This window comes from Labeo rohita, unplaced genomic scaffold, assembly GCF_022985175.1.
Source record: "Labeo rohita strain BAU-BD-2019 unplaced genomic scaffold, IGBB_LRoh.1.0 scaffold_409, whole genome shotgun sequence".
NCBI lineage: Eukaryota > Metazoa > Chordata > Actinopteri > Cypriniformes > Cyprinidae > Labeo > Labeo rohita.
The window spans coordinates 56778-65541 of record NW_026129327.1 but is presented as its reverse complement, the minus strand read 5'-3'; the positions used below and the strand labels follow the sequence as shown (position 1 = coordinate 65541).

Genomic DNA, 8764 nt, shown 5'->3' with positions numbered 1-8764 from the left:
ACTTCAAAGAATACTATCTTTTTACTCTCCAAATTATGCCCTTGCTGAGTTTTCTAAGGGCTACGACGTTTCACCTGTGCATAAAGCTGAGAGGAGTCTACAAGCAGCTCTTCCTCTGATTCCTTTAACTGTGTTTGTTTAGTAAGCACATCTGCCCTCACAATCACCTGGGCTTCCCTTGCTCTTGTAAGACTCTCCTGTTGAGCTATCCTGGGTGATACTGTGGACAGCACGAAGTGAGGAGACGCTCCTGACCTCTCGTGGTTTAGGCTTTGTGAAGTCAATGGAGGAAAAAATGACGGATTCTTGGTTTGCTGTGGCGGCTCCAGCAGATGACATCATGACATAAACAGAGTCCCCTTGATACTCCTGTGGAGCGGCCTAAAATATTTACAGAGTTGAATCAGTGCTCTTTAAATTCTTTATGCTTGTTACTTTAGGTTTTGGTGTTGACTGTGTAAACAAATTGTTTGTGTTTTTTTTTTTTGTGTCAGTTGTAACTCACTTCATTGGTCAAAACACTTCTTGTAGCACCTTCACTTCTAGCCTGCAGAAGTTTTGAGTTCTCTTTTCTGAAAAATATTTGTTCATGTTTAATATCAGCTATATAGTACAGTCCAAGACATGAGTGATTGCATTTGCATATCACAATAGTAGTGCAAACAATCAAATACAAACAGAGAACCATAACAGTTTAAGAAGAAACACATTATGGTGAAGTTGAACAAATGCAGCTTTTTTTGGTAACTTTTCTTGAAAACTACATTAAGATATTTTTAAAACTATTCATACGGATGACATTTCACAATAGCTGCCACTTGGAATAAAGTTGTATTTAAATATTTTCCTCCCATAACGGGGTAAATCATATTCATTTGCACTATAGGTCCAAAAAAAAAAAAAGCATCTGAGCACCTACCGTACATATATACATGTAATGGCACACATCATTAACACCACCAAAGCCACAACAGCAACTCCAATCAGCACAGACAAATGATTCAAACCTTAACAGGAAAAAATAAATATTTGGAAAATATGATGATTTACTGATTCAATTAAGCAGGAGTTAGAAAATCATATCATACTTGTTAAACAACAAAAGGCAGGGACATTAAAACAATCAGAAAAATAGAGATTAGCATTCCCATCTCAATAACTTAATATGTTGCTGGTACATGATTTACAAACTCACATTCAACAGGAGGAAGCAGATGAAAGAGTTGACTTGCAGTTCCATGAGTGTTGTTGCTGACACACTGCAGAGTGGATGTGTGTGTGAGAGACTGATGTAGAGTGATGGAGCTCCTCAAGCCTGTGCTGCTCAATCGCTCTTCACTGATGAACGTGTTTGAAGAGTTAGTGACAGGACGTCCAGACAGATGCCACTCCAGTTCAGGAGAGGGATTCCCATCAGCCTCACAGAAACACACAGGTAAATCTCCACTGATATAGCTGGAGAAAATGGAGATCTTAGGAGCATCTAATAGAGAGAAAGATCAAGAGCGGTTAGTGCAGCACAACTGAAAATATATTAGTAACTTTTCTATGCAGTTCACATTGCTTACAATCACTTGGTTGAAAGATTTTCTCTATTCCTATATTACTCACACTGAATGTCCAGCATCACTGATGAGTTTTGGCTGCCATGTTTGTTCTGAGCTGTACAGTGGTACCAGCCTCTGTGTTTCAGGTCGGTCCTATTGAAGGTAAGAGTGTGTCCAGTCTGCAGCTGCACCAACTGTCCTTCACTCTCTCTGGACCAGGTGTAGTTCAACACTGCTGGATTTGCATCACTGCTGCAGATCAGAGTCACTGAACTGCCCTCCAACACAGAGCTGGAGGGAAACACAGACACTGATGTGTTTTTAGGCAAATCTGAAATGAAAACAAACACAGGGCTTCACAATAAATAACACAATAATATGATATTTATAGATTTATGGGCCTCTTATGGAGGAGAAAAGAACTGATGGTACAAAAATCTTACACTGAACATGTAATGTGATGTTGTTCTGTGCTGTTTTGTTCTCGTCCTGTAGCTGGTAGGTTATAGTGCAGGTGAAAGTGACTCTGTGTTGACGGTGAGTAGCAGTGAAGTTCAGATCAGAGATGAGCTCCTGTAGTCTGCTGCTCTCACTGAGGGGGATTCTGGGAGTGGAGCTCCATGTGAGAGTTGGTGGAGGAGAGGAGCAGAGAGTCTCAGCAGAGCAGCGCAGACTCACAGAGCTCCCCTCCAACACCTCCAACACCTCCTCCTGATCCTGCACCTCCTTCTGCTCCACATACAGCTGCACTGTGGGTTTGTGGGGAGACTCTGAAATACGCACACATTTGTGTTTTATATATGATTCAGAGAAATGTCTAGTCCCATAAAATCATGTTTTTATTTCATCATTTCCGATAATGCTGGTGAAACAATTTTTATTGTACTGCACTAGTTCACAATTTTGTAATTTACAATAATTACAGTAAATAATATTTTTAGTCACTCACCAATCACATGTATTGAACTGCTTTTTTTATAGGTCTCTTTCAGTTTGTTTCCACTCTCAATCCTGAAGTAATATTGACCTCTGTGAGTTGATCTGAGGTCATGAAAGACAGTGGTACAGTTCTTGTCTATTAATATTCCAGTTATCTTCCCTTTCATTAAGTCCTTCTGCTGTGATGTTCTTGAGCTGAACACTAGATTTTTTTTAAAATCAGTCCCATTCTTGAACCACATTCCTGTAGCTGTCTCAGTGAGGAATTTGTCATATTGTTCATTAATCTCAAAGTGCAGTTTATGATCACACATGATCCACTGAGAGCTTCAATCTTCTCTGGCAGACTGATGCTAAAATCTCTACAGCAAACACCTACAACACACGATGAAAAGCATTTAAACAAGCAGAAACAAACACAGATTCATTTTGATACACCAACACAACATTGGGTTATAAACACAAAATGGTACAAACAAAATTAATATTTTGGTATAATAAGGTGAGCATTAAGCAAAATAACAGCAACTGTGAAAAAAATAAAACTATTTCAAATTTATTTTAGAAGTTGTAATAGTCTTGAGAAAATCTTTGCAGAATTTGTATAAATGTTTCATAGTGTCTGTTAGCAGACTATCTCAAACACCACAGTATCAGAAAATACACAGTTCAGCACTTGAACGTGTCACATTTTGGTTGTAAAAACAGATGTGAAGATGAGAAAGGAAACCCCACCTTGTAAAAGAAAACAGAAAAAAATGATTTTCTCTGCCATGTCCATCTCTTCATTAGCGCACACTTTGTCTTCTGGGCAAAAGCACTTTTGTAATTCTGCACAAATGACACAAACTCACAGAAATCATAAATTTAGCCCCATGAAAATAAATGCACACTAATTAACCATTTTCAGAATTACTAAACAGATAGTTATTTTTGAATTAATTGCAAGCATCCTACAACTTAACAAACTGAACAGCACTTCTGAAAAAACAAGAAAAGTTTAAGATTTACCAAACAAGGCTCTATCCAGTGTAGTTGTAGCAGTGTAATATGTTTCCTGAATGCAGAAGGACACAAAGTTCTGTGCTGATGATCTGAGACTGAGTGAAAATGCGCTGTGTGAACATACAGTAATATAACGAGTGACAGCTAGTGTACAACTTCCTGTATCAGCATCAACATCGCTTCTCCCAATTTCCTGCTTAGAATTCATACATTAAAAAGAACTTTTCAAACCCTTTCTGTGGATATGATTTTTTCTTAAGACCAAAAGCATCTGATATGTCTAATCAGATCTTTTTCTAGAAAAATGTTATTTTCAGGGTTATGTTCTGTTTCATTGTGTTTTTAGTTTTCCTGTCATTTGACACAGTTTTCCCAGTGTGTCTGATTGTTTTTACTCAGTTCTTCTGTGTCTAATTAATTAACTCTTTTTATAGGACAGTCAGTAGGCGTGGGTCATGTAGAAACATGCACACTGTGAAATGTTTATCTTAAATGTCCAAAATGTGCAGTACTGTGGGTGCTCAGGACCAGGACTGATAACCACTTGTGTATAACATGTTATTTGGGTCACAACTTTTACTTTTATTTTTTATTGTTCCCTTTGCCAAGTGTATGACAGTCACTTTGAGATCCCCAATTGCCCTGCTCCCTCCAGAGCTCCCACTTGATGGGCTTTACCTCTAGGAGTGAGTAGGACATACAGTAGGGTTCCTCACTTTTGACTGGAATTCACAATCTGAACTCTACAAATAGCTCTTTTAAACCAAATACACACTGGAATAAACAATTCACTGAAAACTACTGATTAATTAATAGGTTAAAACAAAGCAACTGCTCGTCATTGGTCCAGTGCGGGTTTGTCTGCCATTAGCCAAACAGGCAGAGAGAGAAATCCACGAAATAGCAGAAAACAGAAGACAAAGTTATGTTAAAACAAGAGCAGTGTTTATTGAATACTCATTGCATACACTTTCCAAAAACATTTTTTTATTATTATTATTTTTATTATATACAATATTTCTTTCTTTCTTTTTCTTTTTTTTTTTTGAAGTTGTAAATAAAACAGATTATGCTTACAGTTGTCTTTCTTTGTCTTTTTTCTTCAAAATTTCAGTGCTACTTGCCGTAATAAATCAATTTTTGTGTCTTACCCTTAAGGCTCTCTAAGGAAAATTGCTTCCTTCATCAAGTTTGATTCAAACCCGATTTTTAGACATTTTTGTATAATACATTGGTTCATATGCGAGAAAATGACATTTCTCTATATAAACATCTAAAACATGTTTATGGGTATCATCTAAATCAAAATAAATCAAAATAAATAAATAAATAAAAAAGTTTTTTTTTTTTTTTTTTTTTTTAAAAAAAGGAAAAACAAGCAGTATAAATATTTTAGAGAAGAAAGAAAAAGTGTATTTGTTATCAGTTTAACAGTCCATAAAATAAAAATTATTTTATATTAAATAATAACTAGAATGCATGCACAAACATTTTCTTTTTTTTTATCTGATCAACCCATAATATTACATGTTTCTAGAACAAACCAACAGATAATGTGTATAAATGTTAAAATAACTGTTTTATTCAAACAAATAAATAGTTTTAAAAGCTTGAGTCTAATCAAATTTTGACAACTCATTTTTAAAAATATACATGGAAAGAAAATATAAAAATAATTTACAGTTAAAGGAGAGAAAGGAAAAATAGTCAAAATAGCAGTATACACTTTCAAAATAGTAAAAGGGCACCTACTGTGCAAAATTCACTTTTACATGATGTTTAAACAGAAATGTGTCTAGGCAGTTTGTGTACACAACCACCCTGTAATGATAAAACATCCACCGCTCCTTTTCTTAATCCCCATAAATCATAAGCAGTGTCTCAGTGTCTCAGAACAAGCCATTTGCAGAATCCGAAAAGTCGAGTCTTTATACACCTCTGAAAATATAGTTGTGTATATTATATTGCATTTCTGTCAATAGATCCTGCTAAAAAATGTACACACTGCACTATTAAAGATACACACACGGAAACAGCATGTTTCTGCTTCCACTCAAAATAGGTATTTTAAAAATGATATAATAAATGATCTGTGGGGTATTTTGAGCTGAAACTTCACAGACAGAATCTGGGGACACCTGAGACTTATATTACATCTTGTAAAAAGGGGCATAATAGATGCCATTTAAAGAATTAGTTCACCCAAAAATGAAAATTCTGCAAAATGCATAAAATTACTGAAAATGTTAAGGCAGCTGATAATGATGCATGTGTGTTGTACTTCAACAATTACCACAGCAATGACTGATTCAAATATTTGTTTTACCTGTGAACTGCAGAGGAGTGAGATCCAGTAGAAACAGCTGACTTGCAGTTCCATGAGTGTTTTTGCTGACACACTGCAGAGTGGATGTGTTTGTGAGAGACTGATGTAGAGTGATGGAGCTCCTCAAGCCTGTGCTGCTCAATCGCTCTTCACTGATGAACGTGTTTGAAGAGTTAGTGACAGGACGTCCAGACAGATGCCACCTCAGTTCGGGAGAGGGATTCCCATCAACCTCACAGAAACACACAGATACATTTCCACTGATATAGCTGGAAGAAATGGAGATCTGAGGAGCATCTAATAGAGAGAAAGATCGAGAGCAGTCAGTGCAGCGCAACATTGCTTACATTCACTTGGTTGAAAGATTTTCTCTATTCCTTAATAACTTACACTGAATGTCCAACATCACTGACGAGTTTTGGCTGCCATGTTTGTTCTGAGCTGTACAGTGGTACCAGCCTCTGTGTTTCAGGTCAGTCCTATTGAAGGTAAGAGTGTGTCCAGTCTGCAGCTGCTCCAACTGTCCTTCACTCTCTCTGGACCAGGTGTAGTTCAACACTGCTGGATTTGCATCACTGCTGCAGATCAGAGTCACTGAACTGCCCTCCAACACGGAGGCAGAGACTGACACTGCAGACACTGATGTGTTTTAGGCGAATCTGAAATGAAAACAAACACAGGGCTTCACAATAAATAGCAAAATAATATGATATTTATAGATTAATGGGCCACTCACGGAGGAGAAAATGTGTTATAAAAATACTAAATGCTGCAAGCAATTTTTTTTTCATTACTTTTACAAAACATTACATTTTTAAAAGGTGAACATTAATGTTACGAGAAAAAAGTCGAAATGTTACGAGAATAAAGTCGAAATGTTACGAGAATAAAGTCGAAATCCCCTCCAAAAAGTCGAAATATTTCCTCTTGATCCTGCACGGAATTTGCCTCTTTTGTGCAGTCTGAAATGTGGACCAGTGGTCGAGACACGGATATAGGTGGTTACATCTGTGTGCTATATGAAGAGGATATGTTGTTTCTCAAGAAAATCATGTTTTTATTCCACTGTCGGGCCGAATAATTCTCTTGAAACCGTTCTGTTCCCTTCCGTGCCGATCCTGCCAGTCAGCACACGGTTTCATTTTCCACTGTGGTGCTGATAATGGAACTCTTTGAAATGTAAATCACAAATCAGTCGTTGCCTTGGTACTGCAATTGTAATATAAACAGAGATATGATCAGATATTTCTGTTTTTGGGACTTCGTTAAATAACAGGAAAAAAAGGACACAACTATAAACAACGCAAAAAAAAATAAACAGAAGGCGATGACAGGTATAAGGTTACCAACAAATGCTGAGGGGATGTGCATGCTAACGGAGACGGACAGCGTTTTAAGAACCGTTCGGCACGACAGTAGAAAAACGGCTTATGAGGATGATGATCAAATAAAGCAATCGATCCTGAAGGAGTTGAACACCTGCACGCTCAGTACTTCAGCCGGGGTCCCAACGCATTTGGCATATTCATATGATAAACTCAAATCGGCAGTTAATGGTTGCATTGACAGCTTCAGTCGGTTTGTGTTGTGGATGGAAGCATGCAATACATTCACGTAAAAATATGACTTTATTTTCGTAATTTTGACTTTATTTCTCAAAATACTACGATTTTAAAAGCAGTTTATTCAAGAAATAGACTTTATTCACGTAAGATTTCATTTTGATACACAAAACATTACATTTTATAAACACTCGTAACATTTTATTTTTTTTTAATAAGGTGGCACTAAAAGCAAAATAACAGCAACAGTGAAATAAAAAAATTCTAAATTGCATTTTTATTTAAAAAGTTAAGAAATGCTTTGCAGCGTTGTGTATAAATGCTCCACAGTGTCTGTTAGCAGACTATCTGAAGCACCACAGTATCACAGAATATACAGCTTAGCACTTAAACATGTCACATTTTGGCTGTAAAAAATACATGTGAAGAAGATAAAGGAAATTACACCTTGTAAAAGAAAACAGAAAAACATTAATTTCTCTGCCATGTCCATCTCTTTATTAATACACACTTTGTCCTGCAGGGAAACATGCTCTTGTAACTCCACAAATTACACAAATTCATAGAAATCATAAATTCAGCCCCATGAATAAATGCACATTGATTAAATGTTTTCAGAATTATACTAAACAGATAGTTATTCTTATTTACTGCAAGCATCCTACAGCTCAGCAAACTGAACAGAACTTCTGAAGAAACATCTAAAGAACAAGAAGAGTTTAAGACTTACCAGACAAGTGTATTTCCAGTGTAGCTGTAGCAGTCTAATGTTTCCTAAATGCAGAAGGACACCAAGCTCTGCACTGATGATCTGAGACTGCGTGAAACCACGCCATGTGAATATACACCAAGTGACAGCTAGTGTACGACTTCCTGTATCAACATTAACATCAATGGCCCCCTGTCAACCTCTGCAATAAAGCAGCTGCCGACAGTAGTTCAACATTTCAGGTGATTTTAAGGATCTAACACGATGGCCTCTTTCAGGATGGTCATCTTCCATCTGGGACAGCCCAAACCATCTAAACGTTGTTCTCAACAGTCTCAAAATGTTGCTGTGAGTATATCTAAAAATCACATTCAATCTAAGTTACGCCTTTAAGTTACGTCACGTGCAGTGGCGGCTACTGGTCTGTCAAATAGGGGAAGCTCATTTTCGGCCTACATCATAAAATTGTCTATTTATTTATTCACAAGAATGTGCCTTATTGTCATAAGTAAGTCACAATGCAAACAATCGTAAAAAAAAAAGCTTTAGTTTTATTATGCAAAATATGATGTATTTTTTCTTTTAGTCAGATGCTACTATATAGTATAAATATTTTGCAATTTAAATAAGGTTATTATGGAGATTTATTTATTTATTTATTTATAAAGTATTTTAA

At 36.4% G+C, this 8764-nt stretch overlaps 1 pseudogene; it reads right to left on the bottom strand.

Moving 5' to 3' along the window:
• Positions 1–915: 915 nt before the first annotated feature.
• On the bottom strand, positions 916–3714 carry LOC127160642 (myelin-associated glycoprotein-like; annotated as a pseudogene).
• Positions 3715–8764: the final 5050 nt, after the last annotated feature.